Here is a 19,493-nt window from a genome sequence, read left to right as displayed (position 1 = left end):
AAAGCTGCCACCCAGGTGGATAGAGTTGTTAAGAAGGCATATGGTGTGTTAGCTTTCATTAATAGAGGGATTGAGTTCAAGAGCCGTGAAGTTATGCTCCAGCTATACAAAAGCCTGGTTCGGCCACCTCTGGAGTATTGTGTCCAGTTCTAGTCGCCTCATTACAGGAAAGATGTGGAAGCATTGGAAAAGGTGCAGAGGAGATTTACCAGGATGTTGCCTGGAATGGAGGGAAGGTCTTACGAGGAAAGGTTGAGAGAGCCAGGGCTTTTCTCTTTAGGACAATGAAGGATGTTAGGTGACTTGATAGAGGTGTACAAAATGATCAGAGGTATAGATAGAGTGGACAGCCAGAGACTTTTTCCTCAGGTGGAGGTAGCTATTATGAGGGGGCATAGTTTTAAAGTGAGTGGAGGTAGCTATAGGGGAGACGTCAGAGGTAAGTTCTTTACTCAGAGAGTGGTCGGGGTGTGGAATGCATTGCCGGAGAGGGTAGTGGAGCCGGCCTCATTAGGGGCATTTAAGCGGCTATTAGATAGGTATATGGATGATAGTATAAGGTAGTGGTGGAGGTTAGATAGATCTTAAGTTAGGGTAAAAGTTCAGCACAACTTCGTGGGCCAAAGGGCCTGTACTGTGCTGTACAGTTCTATGTTCTATCCTACCATTCCTTGGATTTTACAAGACTGCATCAAAGAGGCCTTTCATAACACATCTACAACAGTGCCATATAAAGGGTCCAAAGGAATCTTAAAAGAACTGAGTAATTCTATTAAATTGAACCTCCCTAAATCATTACAGTAAATGAGGGACATTGTGCAGTGCACTCACTGTTACGTTATTGGAAATGTAGCAGCCAATTTGCATATAGCAAGTTACCATTAGCAACATAGACATATGGCAGATGACCAATTTTATTAAGAACAAATATTTGTCAAAAGATGCCAAATTCTTACTGCCCTAAGTTGATTGGAGTTCAATGTTATGAAATTGCACTGTTCTGAAGGGGTCATATAAGTCCATATAGAGGAGAGAAGGGAGATCTTATAAGAACCAGTGGAATTCTAATCGGATAAGATAGGGCAGATACAAGAAGGATGTTCCATTTCTGGGACACATTGCTACAGTCATCACAACTGTACTGCAGGTCAGACAGAACCCGGTGTCAAGGTGCGGTTAAACCGAAACACTACATTGGTGTTTCCTAATGTCCCTGTTCCTCTGACCAAACCAAAAGGGCTCTGTGAGGAGGACAACTGGCAGGGCAAAGGTGTACAAAGCAGCAGCTATTAAGAGAGTGGGCCAGTGTTAGAGTGGAAGTGCTGACGCTTTGCTCAAGAGGTTTTGGTGTGAGGAGATTGAGCAGGGGTAGGAGTAAAGTCTCTTTAACTCTACTTTCTTTCTGTCTAGAGTGAAGGTAGTGGGGATGGCAGTTAGGGCAGTGGCATATGCCTCTTGCAGGATGTGGGAGATCAAGGATGTGTCCCTGGTGGCTACACCTGCAAGAAGTGTACCCGGCTGCATCTCCTGACAGACCGCATTAGGGAACGGGAGCTGGATGCTCTCAGGATCATCTGAGGTGCAGAAAACATCATTAATAAGAGCTTTTGTGAAGTCATCACTCCTCAGGTGCAGGCTTCAGGGAGCTGGGTGATTACTAGAAGAGGTAAAGGGGGGAAGGCAGATAGTGCAGAGTTCACCTGTGGCCATTCCCCTCAATAACAGGTATACCAGTTTGGATACTGTTGGGAGGGTTGTGACCTTTCACAGGCTCGCAGTAGCACAGTCAGGTCAGTGGCACTGTGACCGGCTCTGAGGTTCAGAGGGGAAGTGTGCAGTCAGACACAGCGATACTGATCAGAGACTCAGTTGTGAGGGGGGCAGACAGGAGATTTTGTGGAAGAGACACCAGGCTGGTGCGTTGTCTCCTGGGTGCCAGGGTCAGAGATGTCTCTGAGCGGTTGCAGAACATTCTGCAGAGGGAGAATGAACAGGCAGGGATCATTGTGCACATCAGTACAAATGACAGAGGTAGACCCAAGGGATGGGGTCCTGCAAAATGAGTATAGGGAGTTAGGAAAGAAGTTAAAATGCAGTACCTCAAGGATAATGATCTCCGGATTACTCCCAGTGCCACACGCCAGTGAGGATAGAAATAGAAAGATAGGCCAGATGAATGTGTGGCTGAGGAGCTGGTATAGGGGGCAGTGTTTTCAGTTCTTGGATTATTGGGATCTCTTCTGGGGTAGAGGTGACCTGTGCAAGAGGAATGGGTTACTCTTGAATGGGAGTGGGTTCAATATTCGTGCAGGGGGATCTTTTAGTGTTACCCAGGAGTGCGGGAGAGTTTAAGCCAATTTAGAAGAGGGGTGGAATTCTGAATAAGAGAGGGGTCAGCAAGAAGTCAGAGGAGAATACATTAGTGATTGAGAGCAAGTTTCCTATTCAGGATAGCCAGGGTAAAGTAAAGGGAGGGAAAAGAACTCTGGTTTAAAGTGCATTTATTTCAAAGCACGACGCCTGACTGGTAAGGCAGATGAGCTCAGAGCATGGATTGGCTCTGCTGACTGGGATAGTAAAGCCATACAGAAACATGGCTGAGAGAAGGACTGACAGCTCAGTGTTCCAGGATACAGAAACTACAGGCATGAAAGAAGTACAAGTAAGTGAGGAGGGGGAGTTGCCCTTTCGATAAGGGAGGACATAACAACAGAAATGCTTAGGGAAGGCATTCTAAAGGGGTCATCAAATGAGGCCATATAGTTAGAACCTAAAAACAAGAAGGGGATTGTCAATCTGTTGGGACTGTATTGTAGACCCCCAAATAGCCAGAGGGTATTCGAGGAGCAGATGTGTAGAGAGATTGCAGATACCTGCAGGCCAAATAGAGTAGTACTGGTTAGAGATTTTAATTTACCCTGTATTGACTGGACCACTCAGAGTGCAAAAGGTGGGATTTGTCAATTGTGTCCAAGAACCTCTCCTAAATCAATATGTAGAGGGTCCTACTCAGGAGGGTGCAACACTGGACTTCCTCTTCGGAAACGAGGTCGGGCAAGTGACTGAAGTGTTAATTGGAGAGCACTTTGGGTACAGTGACCATAACTCTCTTAGTTTTAACATAGTTATGGAAAAAGATAGGACAGGTCCACAGGTTAAGGTTTTGAACTGGAGCAGCGCCAATTTGGGGCCATTAGGCAGGATCTGGCAGAGATCAATTGGGTAAGTCTGTTTGAATGTACAGGAATGACTGACAGATGGGAGGCTTTTAAAAGAGTCCAGTGTGTCCCTGTCAGGGTGAAGGGAAAAGATGGCAGGTTCAGGGATCCCAGACTGACAAGGGATATTGAGGCTCTTTCAGGAAAAAGAAGAAGGCATCCATTGAGTTTAAGCTATCGGGCTCAAGTGAATCCCTAGATGACTATAAAATGTGTAGGAGCACAATTAAGAGGGAAATCAGAAAAGCAAACGGAGAGTATAGTGGAGAAAAGGGGGAAAAGGGAGAAGTGAGCGTAGAGGGAGAATAACAATTAATGTAAGGCAAAGCAGCAGGTTAGCAGGTGACGAGGAAGCTTCAACTCCATTGAAAATTAGGAAAAAAGTTAAAGGGAAGGAGAACTCAAGAGCTGTTAGTAATGGAGGTGATAGGACACAAAAAGGAGGTGCAAAAACTGGCATAAGGGCACTTTATCTGAGTGCTCGGAGCATTTGAAACAAGGTGGATGAGTTGACGGTGCAAATCATGGCAAATGGGTATGATTTAGTGGCCATTACAGAGACATGGTTACAGGATGGTCATGACTGGGAGTTAAATATCCAGGGGTATCAGATTGTTCAGAAGGACAGACAGGAAGGTAAGGGAGGTGGTGTTGCTCTGATTTTTAAGGATGATATCAGGGCGGTAGTGAGAGATGATATAAGTTCTACTGAACAAAACGTTGAATCCATTTGCGTGGAAATTAGGAATAGCAGGGAGAAGAAGTCACTGATTGGTGTGGCCCATAGACCACCAAATAATGACATCGTGGTGGGGCAGGCAATAAACATAGAAATAGCTAATGCATGTAAAAATGGTACTGCAATTATCATGGGGGATTTTAATCTACATATCGATTGGTCAAACCAGGTCGGTCATGGCAGTCTTGAGGAGGCGTTCGTAGAATGCATCCACGATAATTTCCTTGGACAATATGTAATGGAACCTACGAGGGGAGCAAGCTCTAGTCCTGTGTAATGAGGCAGGAATAAATGATCTCACAGTTAGGGATCCTCTCGGAAGGAGCGATCACAGCATGGTCGAATTTAAAATACAGATGGAGCGTGAGAAGGTTAAATCCAGTACCTATGTCCTGTGCTTAAACAAAGGAGACTATGAAGGAATGAGGGAGGAGTTCGCTGGGTAGAATGGGAGCAAAAACTTTTTGGTGGGTCAATTGAGGAACAGTGGAGGACTTTCAAAACGATTTTTCACAGTGCTCAGCAGAAGTATATTCTAGTGATAAGGAAGAACAGTAGGAAAAGAGAAAACCAACCATGGATGTCTAAGGAAATAAAGGAAAGTATCAGATTGAAAAAAAACACATACAGAAAAGCAAAGAGTAGTGGGAAACTAGTAGACTGGGAAATCTTTAAAGACCAACAGAAAGCCACAAAAAAAGTTATAAAGAAAAGTAAGATAGATTATGAGAGTAAACTAGCCCAGAATATAAAAACAGGCAGCAAAAGTTTCTATAAATATGTAAATTGTAAAAGAGTGGCGAAGGTAAACATTGATCCTTTAGAGGACGAGGAGGCCAATTTAATAACTGGGAATGAGGAAATAGCTGAGGCATTAAACAGTTATTTCGTGTCAGTCTTCACAGTGGAAGACACAAATAACATGCCGAAAACTAATGGCAAGAAGGTTATAGCAGGTGAGGACCTAGAAACTATCGTTATCACTAAGGAGGCAGTGCTGGGCAAGCTAATGGGGCTAAAGGTAGACAAGTCTCCTGGCCCTGATGAAATGCATCCCAGGGTACTAAAAGAGGTGATGGGGGAAATAGCAAATGCACTAGTAATTATTTACCAAAATTCACTGGACTCTGGGGTGGTTCCTGCAGATTGGAAAACAGCCAATGTGACGCCACTGTTTAAAAAAGGAAGTAGACAAAAAGCAGGTAACTATAAGCCAGTTAGCTTAACTTCGGTAGTGGGGAAAATGCTTAAATCTATCATTAAGGAAGAAATAGCAAGACATCTGGATATAAATTGTCCCATTGGGAACACCCAGCATGGGTTCATGAAGGGTAGGTCATGTTTAACTAATTTGGTGGAATTCTTTGAGGACATTACTTGCATGGTGGACAATGGGGAACCTGTGGATGTGGTGTATCTGGATTTCCAGAAGGCATTTGACAAGGTGCCACACCAAAGACTGCTACATAAGATAAAGTTGCACAGTATTACAGGTAATGTATTGGCATGGATAGAGGATTGGTTGACCAGTAAAAAGCAAAGAGTAGGGGTAAATGGGTGTTTTTCTGGTTGGCGGTCAGTGGCTAGTAGTGTGCCTCAGGGATCAGTGTTGGGACCTCAATTGTTTACAATTTACATAGTTGATTTGGAGTTGGGGACTAAGTGTGGTGTGTCAAAATTTGCAGATGACACTAAGGTGAGTGGTAGAGCAAAGTGTGCAGAAGACACTGAAAGTCTGCAGAGGGATATAGATAGTCTAAGTTAGTGGGCAAAGGTCTGGCAGATGGAGTACAATGTTGATAAGTGTAAGGTCATCCATTTTGGTAGGAATAACAGCAAAATGGACTATGTTTTAAATGGTAAAAAATTGCAGCACGCTGCTGTGCAGAGGGACTTGGGTGTCCTTGTGCATGAATCGCTAAAAGTAGGATTGCAGGTGCAGCAGGTGATTAAAAAGGCAAATGGAATTTTGTCTGTCATTGCTCGAGGGATGGAGTTTAAAAACAGGGAGGTTATGCTGCAGCTGTATAGGGTCCTGGTGAGGCCACACCTGGAGTACTATGTGCAGTTTTGGTCTCCTTACTTGAGAAGAGATATACTAACACTGGAGAGGGTGCAGAGGAGATTCGCTCGGTTGATTCCAGAGTTGAGAGGGTTGGATTATGAGGAGAGACTGAGTAGACTGGGATTATACTCATTGGAATTCAGAAGAATGACGGGAGATCTTATAGAAACATATAAGATTATGAAGGGAATAGATAAGGTGGAGGCAGGGAGGTTGTTTCCACTAGCAGGTGAAACTAGGACTAGAGGGCATCGCCTCAAAATAAAGGGAAGCAGATGTAGAACTGAGGTCAGGAGGAACTTCTTCACCCAAAGGGTTGTGAATCTGAAGCGGTTGAAGCTACCTCACTGAATGTGTTTAAGGCAAGGCAAGATAAATTTTTGAACGTTAAAGGAATTAAGGGTTATGGTGAGCAGGCGGGTAAGTGGAGCTGAGTCTCAAAAAGATCAGCCATGATCTTATTAAATGGCGGGGCAGGCTCGAGGGGCCAGATGGCCTACTCCTGCTCCTAGTTCTTATGTTCTTATGTTATGTTATGTTCTTTTGTATAAGATGTATCTGGTAGATAGGTCGCCTTCAAGGTCAGCATGGCCGTCTATCTGTGGAGCCACAGGAGATGGGGGAGATTTTAATGAATGTTTATCCTCAGTGTTTACTGAGGAGAGAATTATGGATGCTAAGGAAATAAGGGAAACAAGTGGGAATGTTTTAGACCGCATACATATTACCAGAGAGGAGGTGTTTGCAGCCTTAAAGCACATTAATGTGGATAAATCTCCAGGCCTGATAAAGTCCATCCTCAGGTGCTGTGGGGAGCTAGGGAAGAAATTGCAGAGGTCCTTGCAGAGATTTTTGCTTCACTGGTGAAATTCAGAAGGATAAGAGGCTGGCTGATATTGTTCCATTCTTTAAGAATGGCAGGAAAGACAAGCCAAGGAACTACAGGCAAGTGAGCCTGAGATCAGTGGTAGGCAAGTTATTGGACAGGATATTAAGAGACAAGATCAACCAACATTTGGATAGTCAAGGTCTGATTCGGGATAGTCACCATGGATTTGTGCATGAGAAGTCATGTCTGACAAATTTTTTAGAGCTTTTCAAAGAGGTAACCAAGAGGATAGGTGAGGGTAGGGTAGTGGATGTTGTCTACATGGACATTAGTAAGGCCTTTGACAAGGTCCTGCCTGGCAGGCTAGTCATGAAGGTTAGGTCACATGGGATCCAGGGAGAGCTAGCTAATTGGATTTAAAATTGGCTCGATGGTAAGAAGCAGAGGGTGATGGTTGAAGGTTGTTTCTCAGATTGGAAGCCTGAGACTAGTGGTGTGCCACAGGGTCGGTGCTGGGACCTTTGTTATTTGTTATTTACATAAATGATCTGGATGTGAATGTACAAGGCATGATTAGTAAATTTGCAGATTATATAAAATTAAGAGGTATCATTGATAGCGTGGAAGGTTATCAAAAATTACAGAGGGTTCTTGATCAGATGAGGAAGTGGGCTGAGGATTGGCAAATGCAATTCAATACAGATAAGTGTGTGAGGTGTTGCACTTTGAAAAGTCAAACCAAGGTAGGACTTATACAGTAAATGGTCAGGTCCTGAGGAGTGTTGTGGAACAGAGGGACCTGGGAATACAAGTACATAGTTCATTGAAAGTGGCATCGCAGGTGGACAGGGTGGTGAAGAAGGCATTTAGCATGCTGACCTTTATCGGTCGAGGCATTGAGTATAGGAGTTGGGATGTTATGATACAGTTGTCTAAGTTGTTGCTGGGGCTGCATTTGGAGTATTGTGTACAGTTTTGGTCACCCTGTTAGAGGAAAGACAGAGTTAAACTAGAAAGTGTGCAAAGAAGATTTACGAGGATATTGCCAGGACTAGTAGGCCTGAGTTATAGGGAGAGGTTGGCCAGCATAGGACTTTATTCCTTGAAACATAGGAGAATGAGGGGTGACCTTATTGAGGTGTATAAAATCACTCAGGACACAGATAGGATGAATGCATATAGTCTTCATAGAATCCCTACAGCGTAGGCCATTCAGCCCATCGAGTCCACACCAGCCCTCTGAAGAGCATCCCATCCACACCCATACCCTATCCCTGTATTTCTCCATGTCTAATCCAGCCAACTACACATCCCTGGACACTATGGGCAATTTAGCACGGCCAATCCATCTAACCTGCAGATCTTTGGAATGTGAGAGGAAACCGGAGCACCTGGAGGAAACTCACGCAGACACGGGGAGAATGTGTAAACTCCACACAGACCAGTCACCTGAGGGTGGAATTGAACCGGGGTCCCTGGCACTGTGAGACAGCAGTGCTAACCACTGAGCCACCGTGCTGCTCTCAAAGTCATTTTCCCAGGGACGGGGAATTGAAAACTAGAGGGCATAGATTTAAAGTGAGAGGGAAAACATTTAAGAAGGACCTGAGGGGCAATTTCTTCACGCAGCGAGTGGTGCGGATATGGAAAGAGCTGTCAGAGAAAGTGGTTGAGGTGAGTACAATAGCAACATTTAAAAAACATTTAGATAGGTCCATGGATGGGAAGGGTTTAGACCAGATGCAGACAACTGGAACTAGCTGAGAAAGCATCATGGTCAGCATGGGCTAGTTTGGGCCGAAGGGCCTGTTTCCCTTCTGTATTACTCCATGACTCTGACCACAAAGTCCTAAATAGGGGTCTCAGTTGAAGGATATGGGGTAAAATATTTAGGACTGAGATGAAGAGAAATTTCTTCACCCAGAGAGCGGTGAGCCTGTGGAAGTCACTACCATAAAAAAAACAGTTGAGGCCAAAACATGGTATGATTTCAAGAAGTTGGATGTTACATTTATGGCTAAAGGGATCAAAGGATAAGCGGCAAAGCAGGAACAGGCTGATGATCAATCAATGTGATATTGAATGGTGGAGCAGGTGGGAAGGGCTGAATGGCCTACACCTGCTCCTAGTTTCTCTGTTTCTACCCTGCACTGATTGGCCAGGAGGAAAAGCGAACACAGTAATGCAACCAGGGTAGCTCTGACAGTGCAGCACACCCTCCACACTGCACTGGAAATATCAGCCAGGACTTCTGTGTTAATGCACCAGGAGTCAAGATGGAACAAATAACTTTTAGGATTAATAAAGGAGAGTTCTACCCACAGAGCCATCGCTGCCTGGGCAATTGGGACCAGTTTTTGCACTAGTGTGGAGTGGTTTTGCATCAGTCATCCTTACCTGGATTCACAATCCAATTGCATGCCGCACAGTATCGCTTCACTCTCATATATCTCAGTGGATGTTAAGGCCTCACTTTACAAATTGTCATCAAACCCTTTGCTTTCCTGCAGAAGAGTCTCCCACAAATGATAACCTGAAATCAAAGCTCTCAGGAATTAACGTGTCAGCTTGATTAATCAAGGAAGCAGTGGAAAACACAAGTGTGCCTCCTGCAGGTCTCACTCGATATTCAGGCTGAAACCCCTCATGTCAGAGGCTTGGAGGCATGAATCAAGCAGTGTGATTGGAAGAACACCAAATGGTTTTTTGCTGCATAACATTTTATCAGAGGCAATTGAAGTAAAGCAATGAATATTGCTGTTAGACGAGTGGACAAATGAAAGTCATACAAAGATATTAAAAGTCGGCCGCTTTCCCTGCTCAGACTCAGGTTAATATTAGATTTTGATCCTATTGATGGAGTGGTAGTCAGCCCCATTTAAAACCATGAGGACACTATGTTTTACACAGATTAGTGAATGTGAGCAAATTCTGATCAGTTAAGTGATGTATATCTTCCCAAAAATCACTCATCATCCTGGTGGGTCTCACCGAGGGTGGAGGTAGTTAGACTTTAAAATGACTCTTCTTTCTCACTCCCTGCCTGTTGATCCCATTCACGATGGTTTGGCACAGGATGATGGGAAAGAAGAGATGGTGCCATGTATAAAGAACAGTTGGAAAGCAGGAGAAGGATTGGGAAGGGACAGAGAAAAGGAAAGCAGAAGGTAGGAGAATTGGGGGTGGATGGGACGAGGAGGAGCAGGTGGTACAGGAGCACATCAAAACATAGAGAATAGGAGTAGGAGTAGGCCATGCAGCCCTTTTGGTGGAGACCAAGAGAAACAACCAATTCTCACTGGTCTCAATGCACATGGACAAAGAAGGACACGTATTCGACTGGGACAACACATCCATAAAAGCATGAGCCAAACAGGATACATGAACACCAACTAGCCACCAAGAGACACCAATTCTCATTGGTCTCAGTACAATGGAGAAAGAAGAACACAAATTCAACTGGGACCACACATCCATAATAGCATGAGCCAAACAGGGAAATGCCAGGGAATTCCTGGAGGCCTGGCATTCCAACCGGAACTCCATCAACAAACACATTAACCAGACAGAATATATAAACCACTGAAAAATAGAACCGGAAGTGATGCCAACAATCCCAGGAAACCGAGGCATAGAAATAACAAGCGGGACAGAACAGCAAAGCTTGACAGGAGATGCACTGATGACGTTACCTAGCACGGTGATGAAACGTCTGCAATCAAACACTCCGGCTTGGCGAGCTAGTCTACAAACATTTGTAGCACTCCCTCCATACTTGAACATCGTTCCTCAGATAAGGAGACCAAAGCAGCACACAACGTTCCAGCCGGGTCATACCAACGCCCTGTTTATTTGCAGCAAGATATCCCTGCTCCTGTAACAAAAACAGAAATTGCTGGAAAAATTCAGCAGGTCTTCCAGCATCTGTGGAGAGAAATCACAGTTAACGTTTTGTGTCCGGTGACCCTTCCTCACAAGCCTCCTTGCTCCTGTACTTGAATCCTGCTGCCATGAAAGTCAACATAAAGTTTGCAATGGTGCAATGGACAATGTTGAAAACATGGAACAGAGGAGGAAAAGGAAGAAGGGGAATAGGAAAAGGAACAGGAAGGAGTGGAGTGTGATGGTAAGAATAGAGGAGAAAGAGAAGTGAGCAGAAGCAGATTTAAGAGGAAGAAAAGGGAAGAACTTGGAGGAAGGGTGGAGACTTTGATGGAAGGATGAGGGGGAGAAAAAGAGGAAAGAAAGCGAAAGGAAGACAAGAAGGATAACTGGGAACAAGATGAGAGGACAATGAGTGGACACCAAAAAGGCAAGTAAAGGATAACGGAAGTAATGAATAGGAGGAAGCAGGCAAACTTAGAAGGGATAAACAGGAGGATATGTCAATGGAAAAGGGAATGAAGGAAAAAAAAGGAGAATGAAAAGGACGGAAAGGTAGAAAGACAAATAGATGTTGTCAACCCTATCTTGGGCTCAGAATATTGAAGAAGAATCAGTAGTAGTATTGGAAAATGTCTTTCTCGCCTTTCATCATAGTCCCTCGGGACTGAGTATGACTCCCCTCCTGTCTGCAGTTGTGGGTCCTGAGGTGACTAAAATGAAACATCGACCTTCCGTCTCCTCTGATGCTGCCTGGCCTGCTGTGTTCTTCCAGCTCCACACTGTATTGACTCTAACTCCAGCATCGGCAATTCTTACTATCTCCGAGTGACTAAGCAGTCCGTTGCTTCATCTGCGCAACCTGCCTCAGCTATGGCAGATAGAGTTTGAAGAGGTCGGTTGGGGGGCTTAGATTTTTGGATGTTTTTTCTGCTATTAATACTTGGTCCTTACCTGGCCCTGATGGAGATGCTCAGAACTGAGTGAGTGTTATCTGAGAATGGATGGCACTTTTGTGGTACTTCCTCTCCAATTCAGGCAGCTGTGGGCAAGAAATTCACATGAATTGGCGATAATGTCACGTTCTTCAGGGAAGCTGTAAGGACGTACTTGGAACATTTCGTCTCTCCTCCTGGTAACCACTTACTATGAGAGAGCTTAGATTAGTTTGTTTTGGGAGTCTTATATTAAACATGCACTCGACTTGACCTAGCCAACATAGTTGATTAACCATAATCCTTGACTCCAGGGATGTTGCCTGAGACAGGACACTGATACTGGAAAATCCCATCTTGTCTCTACATTTGTAGGAACTTGCAGAAACTAAGCAATTATCTTGAGCCTCTGAAGAGCTAGCTTGTTTCAATTGAGCGTCCATATCCCCCGAGTTAGGAATTCATGGGGTCTGAACTTCAAAGTCAGACTCATGTTTCAGTCATGTGCTATGGAAATGTCACATTTTAGAAGAAATTTGACAAGGTGCCACATCATTGTTTACAGGATAAACTGTAAGCTTCTGCTGCAGGAGGTAACTTAGCATGGATAGAACACTGACCGACCAACAGAAAACAGAGAAATTGCATAAATAAATCTTTCTCTGGCAGGATGTGATGAGTGGGGTCATTCAGGCCTCAACTTCTTATAGTTTATATCAGTGACTTAGATCATAGAATCATAGGATGTCTGCAGTGTGGAAGAAGACCATTCAGCCCATCGAGTCCACACCACCTCTCTGAAGAGCATCCCACCCAGACTCACCGCCCTACTCTACCGAATCCACTCAACCTACACATCCCTGAACACTTTGGGCAATTTAACATGGCCAATTCACCTAACCTGCACATCTTTGGACAGTGGGAGAAAACCAGAGCACATGGAGGAAACCCATGCAGACGCAGAGAGAATGTGCAAACTCCACACAGACAATTACCAGAAGCTGGAATCGAGCACAGATTCCTCGTGCTGTGAAGCAGTGAATATACAGTGAAAGGCAGAATCTTTAAGAGTATTGATACGCAAAGGGATCTGTGTGTACAGGTCCACAGATCACTGAAGGTGGCAGTGCAGGTAGATAAGGTAGTAAAAATGGCCTATAGCATGCTTGCCTTCACTGGAAGGGACATTGTGTATAAGAAGTTATGTTGCAGCATTATAGAGCTTTATTTATGCCACACTTGGAATATAGCATACAGTTCTGGTCACCACACTACCAGATGCTTTGGAGAGGGTGCAGAAAAGTTTTACCAGGATGTTGCCTGGAATGGGGGGGAATGAAGAAAGTTTGGATAGACTGTGTTTGTTTTTACTGGAAAGCAGGAAGTTGGGGGGGGGGGCGACCTGATAGAAGTTTATAAGATTGTGAATGGCATGGGTAAAGTGGAAAGTATGAAGCTTTTTCCCAGCTTGGACGGGTCAACTACTAAGGGACACAGGTTCAATGGGGGCAGTTTAAAAGAGATGTGCGAGTCAGGTTTTTCACACAAAGGGTGGTGAGTGCCTGGAATGTGTTGCCAGAGGAGGTGGTGGAAGCAGACCCAATAGCAGACCCCTTACCCAGCAAGAACAGAGCACATTATCAAATCATTCATTCACCCATATGTTTCTTGTGTTAACATGTGGGCACATCTACTTGCTTAATTTCAGTGCTTGTTCTCTAGGTAATCCATTCATTCCAAAGCAGCTTTGGATATCCTTAGTGCATGAAGTATATAAAGAACATTTTTCAAAGAATTAACCTTCAAGTTAGGAGTATCTGCATTTTCATTGGTCCCTTAATTTTCACACATACATGAGATGCCTTGTACGTTACTGTTGATATTCTAAAGAATTTTAATACCTTACAATGGTGATTATAGTTCATAAAGTATTTCACTGCGTGTAAACTGCTGCAGGCCATTAAATATGGCTGTGAAATGTACTCTATAAATACTAGTCTGTCTTTTTTTTTGCTTAATACTGAAGGGATACAGAAGGATTAAGAATGAAATTACCACACTGTGGAGATTATCAATCCTTTGTTAAAAAGATGAAATATTAAGATGCTAAGGATTCAGTTTTCAACCATCTCAAGGAAGAGCCTTATTTGTGATTAGAAATTGAGGCAGATCAAACGACATCAGCACAAAAAGGAAACAGTGCTTGAGTTGTTCTAATAGAGACAACATTTTATTTCCATTTTTCAGTACTGTGGAGGCTTTTAATGCTCCCCTCCATTTGCCACAAACAACACATTGCTAATGTACAGCTCATTAGAACGCATTATGAAAAACTCTTATGATTGATGTCAAACTTGTATCTTCAGACATTAAGTAAGTTCACTTGGCCTGGTGATCTGTTGGGTTAACTAGTGCCACAGGTTCAGACATTAGCAATAATTAAACCTTTTAATGGATGCTCATTATTCTTTAGTGATAAAATGAAGATGTTAGCTTCCTGTGTCACAATGATGGAGGGACTTCTGACCTGTGATCTAATGAATAATCACCAAATATGATTGAAGTTGTCCTAGGTTAGAGAAATTGACATTTATTCCCTTTGAGTCCTTGCCTTCAGGCATCTCATCGGATCTTTTCTTTATGTCTTTTGTCACTGAGGTGTTTTTCGTGATCTTTAAACTTGATATTATGTGAACCAATTATTGCTGTTCCCTCCCCTTCCACGAACATTTTGCATTCAACTGTGTTTTTTTAAGATTATAGAAATGCAAGAAAAGCATTCTGCGGAGGTTTCAGTATTGTACTGTTTGGTCATTTGGTTATTTCAGTTTACGCAATCACGTGAAATAATTGCATCTATTGAAACACTGAATTGACAGCACAGCAACAGCCCATTCACTCCAAGGGAATATGAAGGTGTTAACGATGTAAATGAATTGATGTCATCCCAAACAGTATCTCAACTTAAACAGCACTTCGAAGGTTAAAGGGTGATCTGATTGAAATATTGCCTATTATAGAACAACTCCAGCACTGTTTCCTTTTTGTACTGAAGTCATTTGATCTGCCTCACTTTCTAATCACAAATAAGTCAGGGTAGATAAACATAAACTATTTCCATTGGTTTAGGATTCTGGAACTAGGGGCATAATCTGAGAATTAGAGCCAGACTATTCAGGAGAGATGTTAGGAAACATTTCTACGTACAAAGGGTTAGTAGGTGTCAGAAGTTCTCGCCCACAAATGGCAGAGAATTCTGGACCCATTGTTAGTATTACAGTTGAGACAGATAAATTATTAAGTAAATGTATGAAGGGATATGGGCCAAAAGCAGGCCTACAGAGTTAGGCTATAGATTGGCCATGATCTCATTGAATGGTGGAAGAGACTCAAGGGACTGAATGGCCTCCTCCTGTCAGATACTTTAGAGACTTTTAAGCGACTCTTGGATAGGCATATGGAAGATAGTAAAATGCAGGGTAGATTGATCTTAGTAAGATAAATAGGTCAGCACAACATTGTGGGCCGAAGGGCCTGTACTGTGCTGTACTGTTCTATGTTCTATGTTCCTATGGTCCTATGATAGCTAGCTTAGCATTTATTGCTCATCCCTAGTCGCCTTTATGCATGTGGTGGTGAGATCAATGAGCAGCCCTGTCAAAGGATGATATTTTAATTTAATGGGATCCAATCAAATTAAATGGTAGGAAGAATATTTTGCCCATTTATCTTTTCCTTTCCTCATCAACTAACAGGAAGGACGTGGTCTTGTTCGTGAACCCAATACATAATTGCTGAATGCAAGCTCGTACAATCTTAAGATCACTCTCCTCACTTCACTGGGAAACATACTTCAACAGGTTGACAGAAGAGAAAAAAAGAGCATTAAAACAGCTTCTAAACTGTTGTGTGGTCATGGCCAGCTCATGACATTGTGTAAAGGTTACCACCATCATTTTTAAGTGTAGGAATCTACAGGGTCTGCTTGTTCTATCGTGGTGCTGCAAAACCACTCAGTGGCCTAATTGGCAGTAGTTAATGAGGTCACAAGACAAAATGTTTATTGCACGTTAGCAATTAACTCCAGGTCTCATATATATGATAGACATTGGGCAAAATTTTCCACTTCTTTCAGCGGAGTAAGCAATGGTGATAAAGTTGGGAAAATAAACCAAGAGTGAAAAAGATAGTTCTCATTGTCAAGAAAAAGCATTTCTAGTTTTCTCCTTCAGATTTGAACGGCAAGTTCATAATCTCACTAATAAATGGCAACCACCTCATTTGCATGCATTTGCATTTTATTATTTGCTCATTTTGCCTCATCTTTGAGCAGGTTCCAATTCTTCCCTCCTTCTTTGAGAAACTAGATGGGATTGATTCTCACACTCGTGAAGGTAGCTCACTTTTTGTTTCTCAGGCACTTCTGTCTTCATCAAAATGCCCTGCATGCTCCACGGACATGGTCCTCTTCCACCCTTCATTGATACAAGTGGGCAGCACCAAAACACATTCAGATCAGTTCACATATCATTCCAGGCCTTAACGACTTACACTTGTGCCTTGCATGCTTCTACTGGTTCTTTTTGCACACATGGTTACGCACATACCTCTTACATCTTATGACTCTACTTTCCAAGCACCCACTCAATTCCTGCTGTGATAAAGGCTTTCATACCCATCAGCTTGAATTGCTGCTCAGCACAGAGAGAGAAACAGACATCTTGTCACATCTCAGAGCTCTGGGCAGTCACATGGATTTGCACTTCACTGTCAATCTCACAATGCAGCATGTGCCAGTAGGTTGTGTGGCAAAACACATTATGTGTGCTTCAGCCAAATGGCCACGTCTGAAAGTCAGAAGGGATTGATCCTAAGGCTGTAGCTGGAGTATCAGTTGCTTTGATGATTGAAAAGGATGGATTGTGGTTTGCAAATAATCTGCGGATGTCGACACCCTTGATCATCTGAAAACCATTCTCTTGCTGTATGGTCTAACACCATGCATGCGTCCTCATGAAGAGCTCGTAGTTGCCAAGTGAGATAGAGTTTTTACCAATTGGTTTATAACTGTCCAAACCCATTGGAGTCCTGTGCATGAAATCAAACCACACTGTTTCCACTGTCATCACAAATTTGATTAAACTACGAGTTGTCCAATTTTATCAAAATGTCTGATCTGGTTAAAATAATGTGCATACCAGTTTTTTTATTGTGTACAAGAAAATCAGTTGTTACTGTAATCAAATTATTTTAACTGATGACATAAAAGAAACATGGCTTGCTAACTTCTAACTTGATATTTTAAAGTTTATCCCTTTTTAAAATCTCCATATTCATACAACAGATACAAAAATCCCCACATTTGTACAGCAGGCACAAAAGAGAGATGGTAAAACACAGGTCTCATGGGTGAGGAAAGGAAAAGTGAAATTACAGCAGCACAGTCCAGACCAGAGATTTGATGAGTTGTTTTCTCTTTGCTTTCTTCTGATTCATTGTTAATGACATGAAGTTGTGGATGCCCTAATTCTCATCTTTCATTCATTGATTGAGGATTTACTTTTTCAGTACCTCTCATGGTGGTTTTCCCCTTTTCCCTTTCAACATAGGATTTGCACAGAGAGCTGTTGACACACAAATAGTGAATAAAAACAGCTATGGCAAGATTTTTAGTTACTTCTCCACATGGGAGAGAGAGAAAGAGATTTATGAGATTTCTCTTTGCATGGTCAGAAACGTCTCAATTGTTGTCCATACACAGGGTTCTAGCCATATTCCCAGGAGCACACTGTAGATTAACTCACAATGTGTTCTGATCAATTGTTTTTAAAACCGCGCAGTTTCTTTAGTTTAAAGCTATATCCTTCCCCCTTTTATCAGTGCACGCTCCAAAATATAAAGTAGTGTTTATAGCGTCCTTAAGAATCTTTCGAGATCCTTAGCCGAATTTGGACTGGGGGATGCCTAATAGTTTATTCATTAGTAATAGCTTGAGTGAGAATCCATCATCAGACTTTCATTGTTGACAATGTGTCCCAAGATCCAACTAGATTCTTTAATCTGCACCTGTCTGCATGTGATTGCTTTAAGACTGTTTGAGCATGCTCTTTAATTGTTTCCCTGTGTATCAATGTGTGTCCTACCTGTGACTCCATGAAGACCTTGTTAAATAATACAAAGTCTGTTGAAAGACCCTTGGCAACAAACCAATCCCAAATGATAATTTTTTGAAGTAAAATCTCCCAAATGGAATTCTGAACATACAAGAAATGTTGATTGCTTGTCCAATGACACCTGTAAGAATCCATGATTTGATTTGAGTTTTGTCAATCTGTTTAATTCAATCGAAAATGACATTTTTTCACAAATTCTACAGAATCATTGACCAATTTCACTGGGAAACTAGTTTGCTCTTTAGTAAGTTAAACAAACTTTTTTTTTGTACTACAACCAAATGTACCTGTTTAATTTTAGAAAAAAAAGGTTCTCAAACATCAGCAAAGAAACAGATTCAGTGAAACTCTGCAATGATTATTCATTAAATCTGGAGCAAGGAGAGTTCTGTGGGTGAGCTAGCCTCTATCAAAGCACAAAAGATCAAATACACAAAATTTGCACTAAAAGTGATTTCTACTTTATTGATGTCAATGTTGTCGGACAGATCGAATTAGGTGACAGCACGTCAGCAACTCCTTTTACATTTCTTTGTTATTTCTGTTGACTTCAAATGGCAGAGCTGTATAAATATTACATATGTGATACTATTTTACATTATTGTATGAGATCAAGAGCTGCTCTACTGTTTTGCAAATATGCAATCTTTCATATTATTGTCAGACATCTCAGTTGACCTTGAAGAAACATAAGGGTACCACTGATATCTGTGGTGACAGATTTACCTCCCACATTGCTCTGTCAATTGTAGCGATATTTAATGGGGATTACCATTGTAGAGCTGCAATTATATCATCAACAAACCCAAGCAACCAATCACATTTTAAAATGTTAACAGCTACAGGAAATAATAAGTGCTGAAATCAATTCACATTTTTAAAAAAAAATGCAGTGACAAATAAATATTGGGGTACACACCATGGAGATAAAACAAAAGTTAAAATAGCATGATAATTCTTTGCAAACAATTTCAAAATAAAAACCCAAAAGAACTGTGGATGCTGTAAGTCAGAAACAAAAAGCAGAAATTGCTGGTGAAGCTCAGCAGGTCTGGCAGTATCTGTGAAGAGAAATCAGAGTTAACGTTTTAGGTCAAGTGTTCCGTTTTTGTTCAAAATGAAAACCTAATTTTGTGCAGCCACAGAACAACTGCAGGATTTCCACCTTAATCTGAGATTGCACTGAGTGCTGAACTTGCCATCAAATTTGAAGGGGCAATGGTAGCGATTAGTGGCAGTTCATTGTGGAAAAGACCCACAAGTTCCAAGCTAGGAGAAATAACAAGGCTGGAGAAATCTGATACCGCATTCAACCTGTGTCACACAAAGCTGATGCCTTGTGCATCATGATTGAGACACATCCCATCCAACCAAAGGCATAGGAAATAGCAATATGGAGTAGGCAGAGGCCATTCAGCCCCTTGAGCCTGCTCCGCCAAACAATTAGCTTGTGGCTGATCGTCTAACTCAATTCCACTTTCTCAACTCTCTCCATATCCCTTGATGAAATTAATATACAGACATATAGAGATTACACATCAGGAAACATTTGGAGACAACAAGGTGCAGGGCTGGATGAACACAGCAGGCCAAGCAGCATCATAGGAGCAGATGCTCCTATGATGCTGCTTGGCCTGCTGTGTTCATCCAGC

Source organism: Rhincodon typus, chromosome 14, assembly GCF_021869965.1.
Source record: "Rhincodon typus isolate 14 chromosome 14, sRhiTyp1.1, whole genome shotgun sequence".
Classification (NCBI taxonomy): Eukaryota; Metazoa; Chordata; class Chondrichthyes; order Orectolobiformes; family Rhincodontidae; genus Rhincodon; species Rhincodon typus.
The sequence above is the reverse complement of the archived record's forward strand: the minus strand, read 5'-3'. Positions refer to the sequence as shown.